General features: G+C 42.4%; 2 long non-coding RNA genes across 2 annotated transcripts; one reads left to right on the top strand and one right to left on the bottom strand.

The window, feature by feature from the left end:
- Positions 1 to 1,024: 1,024 nt before the first annotated feature.
- On the bottom strand, positions 1,025 to 9,152 carry LOC115105305 (uncharacterized). Its single transcript, XR_010460492.1, has 2 exons — positions 8,815 to 9,152; positions 1,025 to 2,350 (listed from the first exon to the last, which is right to left on the bottom strand). It is a non-coding gene; the product is annotated as an uncharacterized LOC115105305 (long non-coding RNA).
- On the top strand, positions 8,427 to 15,425 carry LOC135563778 (uncharacterized). Its single transcript, XR_010460493.1, has 2 exons — positions 8,427 to 8,483; positions 14,747 to 15,425. It is a non-coding gene; the product is annotated as an uncharacterized LOC135563778 (long non-coding RNA).
- Positions 15,426 to 20,323: the final 4,898 nt, after the last annotated feature.

Raw genomic sequence — 20,323 nt, forward strand, 5'->3', positions numbered from 1 at the left:
GTCAGGAGGAATGGGCCAAAATTCAACCAACTTATTGCGAGAAGCTTTTGGAAGGCCACCTGAAACGTTTTACCCAAGTTAAACAATTTAAAGGCTATGCTACCAAATACTAATTGAGTGTATGTAAACTTCTGGCCCACTGGGAATGTGATAAAATAAATAAAAGCTCAAACAAATCCCTCTACTATTATTCTGAAATTTCACATTCTTCAAATAAAGTGGTGATCCTAACTGACCGAAGACAATTTTTACTAGGATTAAATGTCAGGTATTGTGAAAAACTGAGTTAATGTATTTGGCTAAGGTGTATGTAAACTTCTGACTTCAACTATATGTATGTAATATATATATTTTTTAAATACATTTTATTCAAAACTTTAATAGATCATTAAATAGTTTCAAAACCCTGTTTGTAATCTTTCAAATTATATAAAACTCAACCGTTTATCTTTATAGTGTTAAAGACATGGATGTCTTAAGCCAACTTTGAATGGCAGGTAGCTTAGTGGTTAGAGCGTTGGGCTAGTAACCGAAAGGTTGCCAGATCGAATCCCCGAGCTGACAAGGTAAAAATGTGCCGCTCTGCCCCTGAACAAGGCAGTTAAGCCACTGTTCCTAGGCAGTCACTGGAAAATTAGAATTTGTTCTAAACTGACTTGCCTGGTAAATAATCCGATTGTTTTGGGATTTAGGCCCCCCCAAAAAAAATAATCACTCTCTGACCATTTCTACCATGGGCAAACATGTTTGAAAGGTTTTGTTCAAATCTACTGCAAAGGGGTGCAGCCATAACGTTTTTGAAGTCATATGGAACGACCCTTTGGTAATGCTAAGACAACTAAATATAGAGTAGATATTAAGTATTTGAGTAGGGAAACTAAAGACACAAACATTGTCTTGGTGAATTGACTACAGCCAAGGTATTTGTAGTAAGTAGAAGACGGTATTGTGAGATTAAACTAGGAAATGGAAAACAGACTGTAGGCATATACATAAGCTAAATAAAATGTTCTTTAAAATTAGATCCATTTAAAACACATCTTTATTAAAATATACATTTGTTTTTAACACAGTAATGTTTGTCCCAGAAAAGACTGTCGTATGCCAGTCATGTTTAAGAGCATCTGTAAAAACATCTGCCTCGCAACCCGCAGAGGATAATAGAGTTTGCAGAAACGCATTATCAATTTAGATGAGAGGATCACATTCTCAGTCAATCCCCCAGGTTCAAAATGTTAGATTCAATGGTGAATTTTAACACACCATATTCTAGAATACAGCTGTACAACTTTTATTCATAAAAGTTTGAGGGTGCTTACAAATCCTAAATATCTTCGCCAAAAACAACAAATGTGATAAATGTAATGAAATAATTTGATGTTCTACAAGTCCATTAGTCAACCCCTACTGATCCAAATGACACGTTCATGTTTCCTCCCATGTTTCCTTCTCCTTTAATTTTCAAGATATCCGAATCCAAACTTTCTAAACCATTTCCTGAAGTCCTTGCACTGATGTGGATTTCACTTGTTTGAATTCGTTGCTGGAGCATTAGGACACAAAATACATTTTCTCCTCTGTGTAAATCATGTAATAAAAAAATGTTCCACTCCAGTTGAAGCATTTGCTGCATTAATTGCTCCTGTGTGATTTCTCATATGCCGTAACAGGTTCCTCTTCTGCCTGAAGGATTTAACACATTCCTTGCACTGATACGGTCCCTCCCTAGTCTCACGACTGTTACCAGCATACAAACGAGATTTGCTTTTGGATGTCCCCGGGATTATATTACTCCCCTGCGTGTGAGTGATTTTATGTGATTTTAATTGGGATGCTGTGATGAAGTATTCTCCACACAAAAAGCATCTGTATGATCTCTCCCCTGTGTGCCCCCTCATATGCACTTTCAGATTTCCTATCTGACTATAGCATTTGCCACATTCACTGCAGCAATAAGGTTTTTCGCCAGTATGAGCCCTCATATGCCTTTCCAGACCAGATTTACAGTCAAAACATTTACCACAAACATGACAAGAAGAGTTTTCACCAATGTGACATGGTTTCATCTTGATCTCTTTAGTTGTACTGGTAGGTGAAAGCACAATTTGCATTTGGAAAAGATGTGAGGTCTGAGGTGGTTCCAGATTTTCCACAGAGGGAGTGAATATGAACTCCTTGGTATCAGACTCTAGCTCTTTAAGCTGTTCTCCCCCCTGACTAGTCCAGACTTCATGTTCCTCTTTAATCTGTGAGGGCTCTGGGTCCTCTTGCTTCAGACTGGGGCTCCACCCCTGCTCACAGTGCTGCTGCTCAGGAGAAACCTCATCTGGGAGATAGAGCTGATGTAGGTCTGGAGAAAAGGAAAGAAGAATCTTTCAAAAACGATTAACTCCTTAACCATTGTCTTACATGGTTAGTTGGTACACTTATGTTCAATTTACACTGAGTGAACAAAACATTAAGAACACCTACCTAATATTGAGTTGCACCCCCCTTTTTGCCCTCAGAACAGACTCAATTGGTTTGGGCATGGACTCTACGAGGTGTCGAAAGCGTTCCACAGGGATGTTGGCTCATGTTGACGCCAATGTGTCCCAGTTGTGTCAAGTTGGCTGGATGTCCTTTGGGCGGTGGACCATTCTTGGTACACACAGGAAACTGTTGAGCGTGAAAAACTCAGCAGTGTTACAGTTTGACACAAACCGGTGTGCCTGGCACCTACTACCATACCCCATTCAAAGGCACTTAAATATTTTGTCTTGCCCACTCACCCTCTGAATGGCACACATACACAATCCATGTCTCAATTGTCTCAAGGCATCTCTAACCAGTGTCCTCCATTTCATATACACTGATTGATGTCACTTGTTAAATCCACTTCAATAAGGGATCATAGCTTTCACCTGGATTCACCTGGTCAGTCTACAGTGCATTTTGAAAGTATTCAGACACCTTGACTTTCATCACATTTTGTTACATTACAGACTTACTCTAAAATGGATAAACAAAATGTTTTCCCTCAATCCACACACAATACCCCATAATGACAAACGAAAACTGGTTTTGATTTTTCTGCCAATTTAAAAATAAAAACTGAAATATCTTATTTACATAAGAATTCAGACCCTTTGCTCTGAGACTCAGAACTGAGCTCAGGTGCATCCTGTTTCTACAAATTGATTGGAGTCCACCTGTGGTAAAGTCAACTGATTGGACATAATTTGGACCTGTCTATATATAGGTCCCACAGTTGACAGTGCATGTTAGAGCAAAAACCAAAGACCCGCTGGAGTAGACAAAAAGGCACCTAAAGTACTCAGACCATGAGAAACAAGATTCTCTGGTCTGATAAAACCAAGATATGATGCTTGTCATTCAGCCCAAAGCATTCTATCTGGAGGAAACCTGGCAACATCCCGACGGTAAAGCATGGTGGTGGCAGCATCATGCTGTGGGGTTGTTTTTCAGCAGCAGGGACTGGGAGACTCGTTGGGATCGAGGGAAAGATGAACGGAGCAAAGTACAGAGATCTTCAAACTGGGGTGAAGGTTCACCTTCCAACAGGACAACGAACCTAAGCGCACAGCCAAGCCAAGACAACGCAGGAGTGGCTTCAGGACAATTCTCTATGTCCTTGAGTGTCCCAGCCAGAACCCGGACTTGAACCCGATCTAGCATCTCTGGAGAGACCTGAAAATAGCTGTGCAGCGACACTGTCCATCTAACCTGACAGAGCTTGAGAGCATCTGCAGAGAAGAATGGGAATAACTCACCAAATATAGGTGTGCCAAGCTTGTAGCATCATACCCAAAAATAATTGAGGCTGTAATTGCTGCCAAAGGTGCTTCAACAAAGTACTGAGTAAAGGGTCTGAATACTTAAGTATTTAATCCAATTTCAAATAAGGCTGTAATGTAACAAAATGTGGAAAGAGTCAAGGGGTCTGAATACTTTCCGAATGCACTGTATGTCATGGAAAGAGCAGGTGGTCTTAACATTCTGTAAACTCAGTGTATATTGGATAAACGCTTGGCAGTGTAGTACTGTCGCTTATGTGCATTTGAGTTTGGAGCAGTCTAACCGGGTGCCTATTCATCAGATTCTCCCAAAGAATCTTAAAGCCTCAGACACCTGACCTGCCATCATGCTACACTAAAAACGTCAAATTCCTATGATTTACGATGTTAAATAACACTAATATGTGAATGAACATTGTGAACTAATGTTTCATTTCATCGCTAGGAAGGAACGTGAAAATAGCTTAGAATATCTGTTGGGGATCAAGTCTACCTCAAAACCCACAAAATAGGCATAAATGGTATTTCTGGGCAGGGCCACAGGCCAGCTGTCACCAGCCTAGATGGCGGCTGAAAGATGGCTAGCTAACATTACTGTCAGCATCCAAATTTTAAACAAACTAAAAAAGTAATGTCATTTTTTTATGTTCCCGGATGCAGGCACCCACAAGTTCTATTTTATAATTAGCTAGCTAGATTGCCTAGAGTTAACCAGACAGCTAAACCAGCCATGTCCCTCGATCAACCCGTCTAAATTACACAGATACAGTTGAAGTCGGAAGTTTACATACCCAAAAACATTTAAAAATTCAGTTTTTCACAATTCCTGACATTTAATCCTAGTAAAAATTCCCTGTATTAGGTCAGTTATGATCACCACTTTATTTGAAGAATGTGTAATGTCAGAATAATAGTAGAGTGATTTATTTAAGCTTATATTTCTTTCATCACATTCCCAGTGGTCAGAAGTTTACATACACGCAATTAGTATTTGGTAGCATTGCCTTTAAATTGTTTAACTTGGGTCAAATGTTTCAGGTAGCCTTCCACAAGCTTCCCACAATAAGTTGGGTGAATTTTGGTCCATTCCTCATGACAGAGCTGGTGTAACTGAGTCAGGATTGTAGGCCTCCTTGCTCACACACACCTTTAAATTCTGCCCACACATTTTCTATAGGATTGAGGTCAGGGCTTTGTGATGGCCACTAATACATTGACTTATTTGTCCTTATGCCATTTTGCAACAACTTTGGAAGTATGCTTGGGGTCACTGTCCATTTGGAAGACCCATTTGCGACCAAGCTTGAACTTCCTGACTGATGTCTTGAGATGTTGCTTCAATATATCCACATAATTTTCCTTCCTCATGATGCCATCTATTTTGTGAAGTGCACCAGTCCCTCCTGCAGCAAAGCACCCCCACAACATGATGCTGCCACCCCTGTGCTTCACGGATGGGATGGTTTTCTTCGGCTTGCAAGCCTCCCCTTTTCCTCCAAACATAACAATGGTCATTATGGCCAAACAGTTCTATTTTTGTTTCATCAGACCAGAGGACATTTCATTGCTCTCAAGGATGAACCAGACTTGGAGGTCTACAATTTTTTCTGAGGTCTTGACTGAATTATTTTGATTTTCCCATGATGTCAAGCAAAGAGGCACTGAGTTTGAAGGTAGGCCTACATCCAGGTACACCTCCACAAATGACTCAAATTATGTCAATTAGCATATCAGAAGCTTCGAAAGCCATGACATCATTTTCTGGAATTTTCCAAGCTGTTTAAAGGCACAGTCAACTTAATGTATGTAAACTTCTGACCCACTGGAATTGTGTTACAGTGAATTATAAGTGAAATAATCTGTCTGTAAACAATTGTTGGAAAAATGACTTGTGTCATGCACAAAGTAGATGTCCTAACCGACTTGCCAAAAATATAGTTTGTTAACAAGAAATTTGTGGAGTGGTTGAAAAACGAGTTTAATGACTCCAACCTAAATGTATGTAAACTTCCGACTTGAACTGTTGCTACCTATTTATTATTTTCTGACAATTTGGAACACTAAACACCAAATAAATGATTTGCAATACCAGAGGCTGTCCTAACAAACAAAAACAAGTGTTAAACCTTTATTACACCACAGCAAAGATTACAGCCAAATTTGTTTATCAGACATTGTGGTTGCTTGAGGCTTGGTGCTCATGGAATCAGTAGAAAATTAAACAAACAGGCAACACAAGCAGGATCTGTCTTATTTGTGTAGCTATATAAACAGTGCATTCGCTAAGAATTCAGACCCCTTGACTTTTACCACATTGCTCCATTACAGCATTATAGCATTATTCTAAAATTGAGTAAATAGCCCCCCACAATCAATCTACACACAATACCTGATTATGACAAAGCAAAAACAGATTTTTAAAAATGTTTGCTAATGACTAGTATCAATCAACTCAAGAGACAAACAAAACCATTTTGCAATGACAAAACATAGCTAGTCCAACAACTTTTCACATACTTCCTTTGGGAGACCCAGAATTACTGAGGCTAGTTGTTATGCAAAGACACACAAACACTCCCATCCACAGAATGTATGCGTTGGCCCTACTTGTTTGTAGCGAGCCCTTCTCTGATGACGACTTCTGTAAACCACCAACAAGAAAAATTGGTAAAACACACTAAGAAAACAGCTATACCAACCATTGAAGGATGTCGCTGCGCCTGACTAGGACCAGCAGAAATTTAAAGTTAGCTAGCAACTAAAATAGCATCACTTACGAAAGGGGGGACATTGAATCTGTTATTTAGTTAGCCAGCCTCACAAGTGTGTGTTTTTATATAAAGTAAACATCTAGCTATTTTCATGTTGTGCTTCGCTAATATTGTTATATCATTCTGCAAAACACTATTTGCCAACGTTAGATTACTTAGGCAGTTTTCACATATCCCCTGTAGGATTCAGATCCTGTAGCTTTTGTTTGATTGGCTAGGTCTACAAAGCATGAGTGAAACGCAATATCATACCCAGGTGAGTCACGTGGAACTTTTTGTCTGATGTAAACAAGCTAGCTATCTAGACCCTCCCCCTGCCACTCACAACAAAGATGAAAGATTCACTGCTGACACAAAGCAGTTTAACTCACTATTGGCATTCGAGGTTTGATTCAACAGAATCAGTCAAATGGACACTGAAACGCTTAAGAAGCATTCTTTTACTGTAATAGATGAAAACTTACCCTTTTTATGTCCCAACTCAGAAAATGTAGAACAAAGCAGCCCCGACTAAAACGGGAATATCAATGAACATGTAGAAAATGTATGCTCAGTTTCTCGTGCTCTGAATTGTGATACCGCAAGAACGATTTTAGCCACAGACTTATGTGCGAGCTGTCTGTTTTATAAATGTGCAATGATCATAAAAATATACATTTATATAAGGAATTGGCAAACTCGATCCCATTCTGAGAAATAAGCATGTTCTTATCCACATCTAAACAAAGTGAACAGGCTGCTTTTCAAAGAGTTGGAGATGGGACAGGAGGGTCTATTCATAACAGTTCAACTGTTCTACCTTGTTAGCAAGCAAATAGATCCAAGATGGCTAGACTTGATATGTAAAGATTAGCTGGCTATATTCACTAGCACGTGGCCTTGTACTTGAGAGATTGTGTATGAGACCCAGTTTCTATAATGCCTGCTACAAGAAGTCGGTTATTAGCAGTGAATGTGCATGGTTCTGGTAACATTTGTAACAAAAAAAGGGCATTTTCATAGACAGACTTGAAAGCCAGATTAGTGATTATTGCAAAAAAGCAGGTTAAACTACTTTGATAAAATAATTAAATTATTAGTGGGTCTTATGGTTGTCAAAGGCTTATATTTAGCCTACGTATAATTCTCCATTCCCTGAATTCATTTGATTATTCCTGACTGTTTGAAATGCAGTGTATTGAACTTTATTTGAACAACAAAGCTTTTTGATATCATGAATCGGCCATAAATCTTAAAGAAATCAAGATGAGTTTTAGTCCTTATTGCCCAGCCCTAGTTTACATTGTGAACCTGGCTAGTACGCTTCTGATCAAACTTACACGCTGGAAAATATTGTTAGAGTTTAACTAAATGGATTATAAACCTTGAAGATCAAGTAAGGTATGACACACTTTCATGTGTACAACATTAAAGACCTGCAGAATGAGACTAATAAGTACATTTCTTCAGTTTGGGACCTTCTATAACCAGGTTTTCCAAACCTGTTCCTGGAGTGCTAGCATCTTGTAGGTTCACTACAAACCTAATATAGTACACCTGATTCTAATAATTAGCTGGTTGATAAACTGAACCAGGCTAATTACAACTGGAGGGTAAGCTCTCAAGTTACAGGGTTGGAGACCCTTGTTCTACAACATTTAATTTACATAATATGTACAGATTAGGGTCCTAAATAGTGAAATTCTCCTTTAAGGTGTTGGTAATAGAATAAACGTCGCAAAAACAAATGCAGATATAAATAAATGCATTTATATTGCTTCCAAAATATTATTTTTTACAATATGGGGAGTTCCAAGATGGGGTGATGTTTTGAAGCCACATCGCCTCCATGTCAATCATCCAGCATAAACCATTCGATGCACATGCGTTGTTGACACATGTTCGTTACGACTTTGAGAGTATTCACAAACCCCAGGTAGGCGATGACCTAGTGCGAATACTTTTCCTTTCATATGAGCAAAAGACGTTAAATACGTATTTTTTGTTGAAAAGACGTATTCGCAACGTCTTGTGCTCACCAAATCCCTCTCTTACATAAAGTAGGTAATCAGTGCTCTGCAAATCTGTGGATAGCTCAAATGTTTATAAATTAATATTTTGCTTGGGAAACTCAGTGACGCCTTGCCCCCCATAGAAGAAGCTGTGGGCCGTGGCCTAAAACATAGATCCTATTAAATGACCGTTAGTATTCTAATTCAATGTTACACGTTTAAAAATCGTGACTCTGCACAGTAGTTGCTACAAACCTGCTCGATGTAATTTTATCTCGGGATTGAAAACCAAATCCAGTAGCCGCCGTAAACGCTTGATCTCCTCCTTTGAACTGGACATTTCGTTCTCGTATTCTGTTATGGTTTTTTCCACTTCCTCATATATCTCCACAGCAGCCGCGGTTAGTCGCTTGGTAAGAAACACATTCAACAACTGTAGTTTGGACATTTTGCAGGAGGTAAAGTAAAAGTCGGACAGCCCGAAAAGACTAGCTAACGTTACTCAGCAAGATATGTGCTGGATGGAACCCAAATGTATCCACGTGACCTCAAAATGTGCCGCAAACATCGTCATGTGATCAAAATAGGAGGTGTGGTTGTCACTAGTTACCACAGCCACAATGTAAAAATTGGCTATGTAAACATGAATGAAAAAAATATTTATATATATTTGGTCTTAATTTAAGGCTGGACATAAGGTAAACAGTATGGTTAGGGTTAGGTTTAAAATATGATTTTATGAAGATAAATTCCAGAAAGCCAGGTTGAGTGGAAGGGCCTGAGATATTTGATTATTAACCTTCAAGGTTCCCAATGAAAAGACAAAATAATTTGTGTTTGATAGTGACAACAATGGGGACACTTTTTCTGCTTATGGTGGTATTATATGGTACCATCAATTCAGTATGTATCTCCTTTCGTTATCTTTCATGCATTTACATTCACATCTAAGTGCTTTAACCCATGCAAAGCTGCCGGCCCAGAAGGCACCCCTAACCGTGTCCTCGGTGTAAACCAGCTTGCTGGAGTGTTTAGAGACATATTCAATCTCTCCATATCCCAGTCTGTTGACCCACTCGCTTCAAGATGTCAACACGGGGCCCCACAAGGGTGGTTGCTCAGCCCCCTCCTGTACTCCCTGTTCACCCATGACTGCGTGGCCACACGTCTCCAACTCAATCATCAAGTTTGCAGATGACACAACAGTAGTGAGCCTGATTACCAACAATGACGAGACCGCCTACAGGGAAGCAGTGAGGGCCATGGAGGAGTGGTGCCAGGAAAATAACCTCTCCTTCAACGTCAACAAAACAAAGGAGCTGATCATGGACTTCAGGAGACAGCAGAGGGAGCACGCCCCCATCCACATTCATGTGGCCACAGTGGAGAGGGTGAAAAGCTTCAAGTTCAAGAAGATCTAAATGCATATTCCCATGAAACTAAATTCGATCAAATTATTGGCATGTAGACGCAGTTTGGACATTTTAACGGTAAACATGCAGAATTATCATTCACGACTGACTGTGATGATGGCCTATTTTGAAATGAGTTATGCTTAACTTGGAATTAAAAATAAAAACATTTTATTGAGACTATATGTCTGGGCATAGGCAGAAGTTGCAATTGGAGCATGCATTTTATTCATATTCTATAATAATACTCAATAGGCTACATCTATTGGTACAAACTTTGATTGAGAATTGATTACCTCTTATTTTTTTTTCAATAGCGCTACTCCACTGCCCCTAAGACCCTCATGAACTTCTACAGATGCACTATTGAGAGCATCCTGCCGGGTAGGGCTGCACGAATCATTTGAAATCAGATCGAAATAATAAAGAAGGGCACATCTTCAGTAGAATGGCAGTATTTAGGCAACAGGCTAACCAAATGCAAGTGTTGAGCAGAAAAGTGCCTGATTCAGGGGCACAACTCCCCCCCCCCAATTGTGATACCAAAGCAGCAGAGGTGTGCTTTAGGTCCATGCGGACGCCTCAGAACGGTCGGGTAGGGTGTTTAGTGGTTCAGCCAGCTGGGTTTAGAACCTGGTGGACACCACAGAGCATGCGGACAGGCTTAAGAAATCCTCAGCAATCTAAATCAGAGTACAATTTTCATCAGTACGAAACCAATTATTATGTTGATACTGAGTATTCTCCCCTTGGTCAGCATAGTGGAAATAACTATTTCCATCCCAGAAACTAAAATTAGCATATCTTATTGGACAAGTCCAGGTGGTAACTCCCGCTTTAAGTAAAATGTATTGCGTTGGTGCCTAATGAACATGACCCAGAACAAGTATCATGATTCCACTATTTATAAGGCAACGCCTATGGACTCTGTGTGCCATTAGCACCATACCTGCTACAATTCCAGAGTTTTATCATTATCATCGAAAATATACTTTGATAATGGAAATAAGTCAAATAAATTACGATCAGTTTCGTTCTTAGGATCAGAGTTCACCCTCTCCATTCACCAGGACATGCTGAGAATAGTGTCAATGTCTTTAGTTCACACAACTTCTTTACCCATGTCACAATTAGTACATCAACAATAAAAAACAATCAATCCCTAATACATGAATTGCTTCACTCATAGTTATTAACACACTAAAAATCATTCAGTTTCCAAATCATAATTAAAAACCCAATTATCCAACCAAAATTGAGAATTACATTCTTCAGTGATTGACATTGGTTCTATCACTCAATGTTAAAAACCACAATTTAACACATCGACAATGGTAGAATATACAATTATATTAACATGCAGTATAATTATCCTATAATTCTAGTATTAACTTTCTTATCACGATTTTAATTAAAGATCAGGGGCGGCAGGTAGCTTAGTGGTTAGAGTGTTGGGCCAGTAACCAAAAGGTTGCTGGATCGAATCCCCGAAGGCAGTTAACCCACTGTTCCCCAGTAGGCCGTCATTAAAAGTAAAATTTGTTCTTAACTGACTTGCCTAGTTAAAAAATAAAAAAAATCATTATCTTAATGCATTCTTAATCTAAATTACTATAAATTTAGATTAGATTTAGATTATAGACCTCTACAATCAACAATCATACCCTAAAGTAAACAATTTCAGGCAAGTGTAAATCAATTATGGGCACAGTTGACCAAGTCCCCCTTCAGGCACTCAATCTTCTGGCGTCTCTTCATTGGTTCTTCTTCAGATAGCTTCATAGTTCAAAGTGGATGGCCCATGATAATGTCCCAATTTCAATGTCTCACCTGGGCCGCCACCACCTTTACCACCCATTATATCTTGACCATTTGCCAACTAGCATACCAGCAACATGAGAGAAGTTTGGAACAGATCTCTCTCCATGCTCACTCCACGTGGACGCCTTTGTCCTTCTTCAGCCGCTTAGAGGGCTTTTGAGGTTCACACCATTCTCAGCCGAATTATCATTGCCATGCATCAAGACGCCATCTGACGTCACCTTTCATGATAACCTCGAGAGAGGACAAATCAGAACAACAGTTTAGTTCAGTTCATTTCTGATTCAGGAAATCCAGACACGCATTGACCATATGACAAATGATTACTTTTACCAATTATTCTTAATACCAATTTCTAAACATATGTCAAAGAGAATAACAACACATTCTGTTAAAAAAAATCGAATTGGCTTATACTCCCCATGACACTGTCAACTTCATCGCAGAGCCACAGGATCAGGAAATTAGACCTCTAACCATCGGGAGAAATCCCAACAATCCAGTAGAAACAATTTGGGAGATTTGTTTCAAAACAGAACAAACAACACGACAATAAACTCCTTCATATATCACTCGATACACTTCTACATATCACTCAATACACTCCTACATTAGTGTTGGGCCGGTAACAGAAAGGTTGCTGGATCGAATCCCGAACTGACAAGGTAAAAATCTGCCGATATGTCCCTGAGCAAGGCTGTTCCCACTGTTCCCCGGGCACCGAAGACTTGGATGTCGAATAAGGCAGCCCCCCGCACCTCTCTGATTCAGAGGGGTTAGGTTAAATGCCGAAGACACATTTCAGTTAAAGGCATTCAGTTGTACAACTGACAAGGTATCCCCCTTTCTCTTTCCCTTACATATCACTTGAGGTGTGTAAACTTCAATCCAAAACCTCAGAGGACTGGTAATTCCCCCATTTTGACACGACTCACAATGTGAGTAATGTGTAAAAAAAAAAAAAAACTACTGGTTAAAAAATAAAGCAAAATCATTTCAAATAACTAAATGGAATTACAATCACTACCCATAATTACTCCATAAAGAAAAAAATTGTACACATACATACGGTCATAGGAAAATAGTCAAAAGCAACGCCCTCTCCTTCTTCCCATTGGTCCGAATCACAAATATGGCTATGAACTTTAAACTTCATCATAATTATCAGTATTATCAGTACTGTGGTGCGCAAGGTACTTGGGCGACTGTTGGAGCATGACCTGTACGTAAAGGCTGAGAAATGCTTGTTCTTCAAACAGGCCGTCTCCTTCCTAGGATATCGCATTTCCACATCAGGGTTGGTGATGGAGTGTGACCGCATTGCAGCCGTTTACCCGGATCCCTCTTTGGCATTCATGGTGGAGGTGGACGCGGCCGAGGCTGGGATTGGAGCCGTGCTCTCACAGCTCTCGGGTACGCCACCGGAGCTCCGCCCCTGTGCTTTCTTTTCGAGGAAGCTCAGCCCGGCGGAGCGAAACTATGACGTGGGGGATCGGAAGTTGTTGGCTGTCGTCAAAGCTCTGAAGGTGTGGAGAAATTGGCTTGAGGGGGCTCAACACCCTTTTCTCATCTGGACTGACCACCGTAATCTGGAGTACATCCGGGTGGTGAGGAGACTGAACACTCGCCAGGCTAGGTGGGCTATGTTTTTCACCCGATTTAGGTTTACTATATCATATAGACCAGGTTCCCATAAAACCAAGGCATACGCACTGTCCAGATTGTATGATACGGAGGAGCGGTCCATCGATCCCACTCCCATACTTCCGGCCTCTTGTCTGGTGGGACCGGTGGTGTGGGAGTTGGACGCAGACATCGAGTGGGCGTCGTGTTTAGAGCCTACTCCACCACAGTGTCCAGCTGGACGGGTGTACGTTCCGCTTGAAGTTCGCGACAGGTTGATCTGGTGGGCTCACACATCACCCTCCTCTGGTAATCCGAGCATCGGTAGGACGGTGCGATGTCTAGGTGGGAAGTACTGGTGGTCCACTTTAGCCAAGGACGTGAGGGTTTATGTGTCCTCCTGCTCGGTGTGTGCTCAGTGCAAGGCTCCTAGGCACCTGCCCAGAGGGAAGTTACAACTCCTTCCCGTTCCACAGGGGCCTTGGTCACACCTGTTGGTGGACTTCCTGACCAATCTGCCTCCATCACAGGGCAACACCACAATCCTTGTCGTTGTGGATCTGTTTTCTAAGTCCTGTCGTCTCCTCCCTTTGCCCGGTCTCCATACGGCCATACAGACTGTGGAAGCCCTGTTTACACACGTCTTCCGGTACTACGGGGTGCCTGAGGACATAGTTTCTGTTCGGGGTCCCCAGTTCACGTCCAGGGTTTGGAAGGCGTTCATGGAATGTCTGCGGCTCTCATCAGCCTTACCTCAGGTTTTCACCCTGAGAGTAATGGGCAGGTGGAGAGAGTAAACCAGGATGTGGGTAGATTTCTGCGGTCGTATTGCCAGGACCGGCCAGGGGAGTGGGCGAAGTTCCTCCCATGGGCAGAGATGGCCCAGAACTCACTCCGCCACTCCTCTACAAACCTATCACCAGTCCAGTGTGTGTTGGGGTATCAGCCGGTCCTGGTACCGTGGCATCAGAGCCAGACCAAGGCTCCTGTAGTGGACGAATAGGTGAGGCGCTCGAGGGAGACCTGGGAGGCCGCCCACTGGTACCTTAAACGTGCCGAAGTGCGGCAGAAGGCCTGGGAGGCCGCCCACTGGTACCTTAAACGTGCCGAAGTGCGGCAGAAGGCAAGCACTTACCGCCACCGCAGTGAGGCACCGGGGGACCAGGTCTGGCTCTCGACCCGAAACCTGCCCCTCCGCCTGCCCTGCCGGAAGCTGGGTCCGCGGTTTGTGGGGCCATTTAAAGTCCTGAGGAGAATAAACAAGGTGTGTTATAGGTTACAGATCCCCCTTATTACCATATTAACCCCTCGTTTCATGTGTCTCTCATCAGGCCGGTGGTGGCTGGTCCGCTTCAAGATGCTGAGGTGTGGGAGGTCCCTCCGCACCCCCTGGACACTGGATACTGGACTCGAGGCGTCGGATGAGCGGCCTTCAGTACCTCGTGGATTGGGAGGGGTACGGCCTGGAGGAGAGATGCTGGGTGCCGGTGGAGGACGTATTAGACCCATCAATGCTGAGGGAGTTTCACCGCCTATATCCGGATCGCCCTGCGCCTCGTCCTCCGGGTCGTCCTCGAGGCCAGCGTCGGCGCGCTGCGGAAGCCGCGCGTCAGAGGGTGGGGTACTGTCATGACTTCCACCGAAGGTGGTTCCTCTCCCTGTTCGGGCGGTGCTCGGCGGTCGGTGTCGCCGGCCTACTAGCCATCACCGATCCATTTTTCCATTTGTTTTGTCTTGGGTTCTTTCACACCTGGTTTCATTTGCTTTAATTTCTGTGTGTATAATTACCCCTGTTGCCTGCTCAGGTTTGTGCGGGATTGTTTGTGTCATGTTGCTCGTTGAGGTTGTGCCTCAGTTATTTTCACGTATATACCAATTGTGTATAAGTTTAAGGAGCGTTGTTTTTCCTCCTTCCGTGAGTAACTGTGTTCTCTTTTGTCATGGGCGTTTATTTGGTATTGTACTTGACCCTATTGCTGTGGACTTGCCTATTAAAAAACGCTACTTGGACATCTCTGCTCTCCTGCGCTTGACTCCTTCAGCTACCTCTAAATACAATATCGCAACACTCTTTTTGTTTTCTTGAGTAAGGCGTCTCCATAATGCAGGTGTTTCATCCTAGCTCAGTGCTTTCTGTGGTGGTGGGGCAAGCCAGCAGGCAATATGGAGCGTTGAACAGTGATTGGCTCAGTGTTCTGTCACTCATGGGGACACTACGTCACCACCAAGTCTAAGGGTAGAGCTAGAAAATTCTAGCCCCTTGGGTGCTGCCATAGGGTTACATTAGAAGTGCCCATCCAAGAAGGCTCAAGGTCATTTGCCACAGATAAAATGTCACATCACATTTTATATACAGTGGGGCAAAAATGTATTTAGTCAGCCACCAATTGTGCAAGTTCTCCCACTTAAAAAGATGAGAGAGGCCTGTAATTTTCATCATAGGTACACTGCAACTATGACAGACAAAATGAGGGAAAAAAATCCAGAAAATCACATTGTAGGATTTTTTATGAATTTATTTGCAAATTATGGTGGACTACAGGAACAGGAGGACCGAGCACTCCCCCGTTGTCATTGACGGGGCTGTAGTGGAGCACCAAGGAACCTGGTGTCCACATCACCAACAAACTAGAATGGATGTCACACATGCAGCTAACACAGACATATGGAAATGTCTGCTCTACCCAAAATGACAACCAATTAATTGCAGCATTACCACAAAAATGGAAGAGGCAAGGTAGAAGGGGGAAAAAGTAAGGAACTTGTATGTCGGCCATGTATTAAAGAACATAAATGGTTAAAGAAAAGTGAGATAAATAAAAACATATACCAACTTTTTTCAGAGTTCCCAGTTCTTTTGAAAGCACCATAAATGCTGAATGTCAGACTTTGATGAATAAATTTGCCCACAAAGGACCGCCGTGCAACCTTTCTGGTGAAGTGAGTACAGCACAACAAGGTGAGTCCAAAAATGTATTGTATGCTGCTGCATAAATGATGTAATATGCCAGGGAGATATGTATACTGTAGCTAAGAAAGTAATACTAAGTGTACTGTATGTTGTGTAGTAAGATGTTAGTAGCCCATGTGCCTCACCCTAATAATGTGGTCTATTTACCCCTCTTAATTGAGTCTACTGTTCGGACTTGGTGGTGTACATGTAGCCTATAACCTGTTATTAGAGAAATATAATCATTGAATAATGTAAGAACTTTCATTGTCTGCTTATATACCCCCTTTATTTATCCTACGGTTCTGACTTGGTGTACAGTGAGAACACTAAGAACCGCCGATGTTCTGAATTCTGTCGCTGTACATTTTCAAAAGTGCTAAAGAAATAGTTATATTGACTACGTCCGTCCTTTACGTGCTAAAATCGCCACTGGCTATAGCCATGGTGTGATCCATATTATATAACCTCTATATGGTTTCTCTATAGACCTGGAGGTGCAATGGATGCACGGAGAGAAGGGCTAGGGCCTTGGACAGTTCTACATCCCCCATAGTGTGGCAGTAGATAACTATCAAATTAATCAAAATAGGTACTGTAATTCTCAATTAAACCATAAGGTGGTTGACCACAAATGAGTTTCTGATGTTTCCTTGAGATTTACTTTGTGAATGTGCTATCTTGTGGAAAGCAGATTTCAGACTCTTGCTACTGACAATAGAGTGCTAATCTATATAATTTACATATTTCACGAGATATCAATAACCTTGAAATGGTATGCCATTGCCTGAAATCTCATGTAAAAGGCTTAAAAAATGTATTAAAAAACTTGCTGCATGCAAGACTCGAACTCGTGAAGTAAGTATCACGAGTCAAGTAAGCAAGTCCACTACGGTACAAATGATTATCTTTACACTAATGTGCAGGTGACTTAGATTATTGGCACTTTCAAGAGGGCATGGTTAGCCGCTCTGCCTTCTCACACAAGTAGCCAACTCAACAAGCCACGCCACACTCAAATGTTGTGCACAAATCTGTTTATATTAGTGAGCACTACACAATACCACAGATGTCTCAAGTTTTGAGGGAGTGTGCAATTGGTATGCTGACTGCAGGAATGGCCACCAGATCTGATCAGATCAGATCAACATCAAGGCGGTGGCCCGTTCTTGTAGGTTCATGCTCTACAACATCCGCAGAGTACGACCCTGCCTCACACAGGAAGCAGCGCAGGTCCTAATCCAGGCACTTGTCATCTCCCGTCTGGATTACTGCAACTCGCTGTTGGCTGGGCTCCCTGCCTGTGCCATTAAACCCCTACAACTCATCCAGAACGCCGCAGCCCGTCTGGTGTTCAACCTTCCCAAGTTCTCTCACGTCACCCCGCTCCTCCGCTCTCTCCACTGGCTTCCAGTTGAAGCTCGCATCCGCTACAAGACCATGGTGCTTGCCTACGGAGCTGTGAGGGGAACGGCACCTCAGTACCTCCAGGCTCTGATCAGGCCCTACACCCAAACAAGGGCACTGCGTTCATCCACCTCTGGCCTGCTCGCCTCCCTACCACTGAGGAAGTACAGTTCCCGCGCAGCCCAGTCAAAACTGTTCGCTGCTCTGGCCCCCCAATGGTGGAACAAACTCCCTCACGACGCCAGGACAGCGGAGTCAATCACCACCTTCCGGAGACACCTGAAACCCCACCTCTTTCAGGAATACCTAGGATAGGATAAAGTAATCCTTCTCACCCCCCTTAAAAGATTTAGATGCACTATTGTAAAGTGGCTGTTCCACTGGATGTCTTAAGGTGAACGCACCAATTTGTAAGTCGCTCTGGATAAGAGCGTCTGCTAAATGACTTTAATGTAAATGTAAATGTAAATCTGTTGCCAGAGAAGTGAATGTTCATTTCTCTACCATAAGCCACCTCCGTTGTTTTAGAGAATTTGGCAGTATGTCAAACCGGCCTCACAGGAATGGCCATAGACCACTTGTTTGGCGTTGTGTGGACGAGCGGTTTCAGTGCCCCGTGGTGAAGGTGGCGTTATAGTATGGACCAGCATGAGCTACGAATAATGAACACAATTGCATTTTATCGACGGCAATTTGAATGCAGAGAGATACCGTGAAGGTATTGTTGTGCCATTCATCCGCAACCTTCGACTCATGTTTGAGCATGATAATGCACAGCCCCATGTCGCAAGGGTCTGTACACAATTCCTAGAAGCTGAAAATGTCCCAGTTCTTCCATGGCCTGCATACACAGCAGACATGTCACCCATTGAGCATGTTTGGGATGCCCTGGATCGACATGTACGACAGCCTGTTCCAGTTCCCACCAATATCCAGCAACTTCTCACAGCCATTAAAGAGCAGTGAGACAACATTCCGCAGGCCACAATCAAAAGCCTGATCAACTTTACACGAAGGATATGTGTCGTGTTGCATGAGGCGGTATCTGTGATGCATATCTGTATTCCCAGTCACGTGAAATCCATAGATTAGGGCCTAATGCATTTATTTCAATTGATGTAACTCAGAAAAATCGTTGAAATTGTTGCATGTTGCTTTTATATTTTCATTCAGTATAATTTGCTAGCAGAGAGGGTTGCATGATGTAATCTCTTTCCGGGCTATGGAAGATGCACTCTCTTGAGACTTTTCTACTCCGAGGCTGTTCATTCACACTGGCATATGAGATATTGCGTCTGCTTAAACAAAAATACACACATTTAGTGTAGTGTGAGGTTAGCACATCTGTACAGTAATAATTTGGACGGGGTTCTCAATAACTGCTAGTTTTGTTTTTTTGCACTCTCAAAAGCAACACAGGCCTAATAAGGTAGACATATAGATGCATGCAATTTTATGTCAATCATATTGCTGTTTGAAGCCTATAACTAACTTAAAGATCATCTTGGGGGCATACTTATTTCACTGTACAGCCTTACCTATGGAGTGTGGATTAATGACGTGGGGTATCAGTCTACTCAGTGACACCCAGAGAACATTAGCATCGTACACTGTCGTGAATGCAAGGTCCGATCACTTCTGACACCAATGAAACAGCAGGGAGGAGGTCTCGAACCCTCTACCTTCTAGCCTGAAGTCCAGCGCGCTATCGGCTGTGCTGCAAAAGCATGCTCAAGCAGCAGTCGATATCCGGGCTTATAAACCCAGGGTCGTTACAGTACCTATTTAAAAGTGATGCAGAAGTTTACAATTTGTGGAATAATGCCATATTTAGACTAGATCATGTCAAACAAGGGTGGAATTTGAAGCAATGAAATGGGGTATCAATCTACTTGGTGACACCCACAGAACACAACGGTGAAGAGTTTACACAAATATTAGAGTTATAGCTCTTATCATGGGACTGAGTGAAATCCCCCCTGACATCCATATTGCACTGTACAGCTTTACCTAAGGATTGGGGATCAATGAAATGGGGTATCAGTCTACTCAATACCCAATATATATTTTTTCCCAACGTCCTCCTCAAAGTTATCAGACTCAAAAACATCCACGCAGTATTGTTTTCCCTCTGGAATAGTGTTCAATACACATTGGTTGACAAATGTGGCTCAATTAATTGTTGTTTCAGTGTCCCACAATAAAAGCTGCTCAGTGTGTGTGCTTGGCCAGTGATCACGTTCCTATAAGACGTAGAGTCTCAAACTAGCGCGAGGACACACTCTTTGAAAGGAGCGAGTAGTGTAACGACCCTGGGTTTATAAGCGCGGATATCAACTCTGCCGCTCGAGCATGCTTTTTGCGGCACAGTGGATAGCGCGCTGGACTTCGGGCGAGGGTTGGAGACCTGCTCCCTTCCGTTTCATTTACAGTACTTTTATTTTGAAAGCAACCCGCAAATTCCATTATTGTGCCTAATCCTTATTGTGGCTAGCGTCACAACACATAACCCGGTCCGGTCGAGGTAACGCTGCTTATAACGTTAGCTTTG

This window comes from Oncorhynchus nerka, linkage group LG22, assembly GCF_034236695.1.
Source record: "Oncorhynchus nerka isolate Pitt River linkage group LG22, Oner_Uvic_2.0, whole genome shotgun sequence".
Classification (NCBI taxonomy): domain Eukaryota; kingdom Metazoa; phylum Chordata; class Actinopteri; order Salmoniformes; family Salmonidae; genus Oncorhynchus; species Oncorhynchus nerka.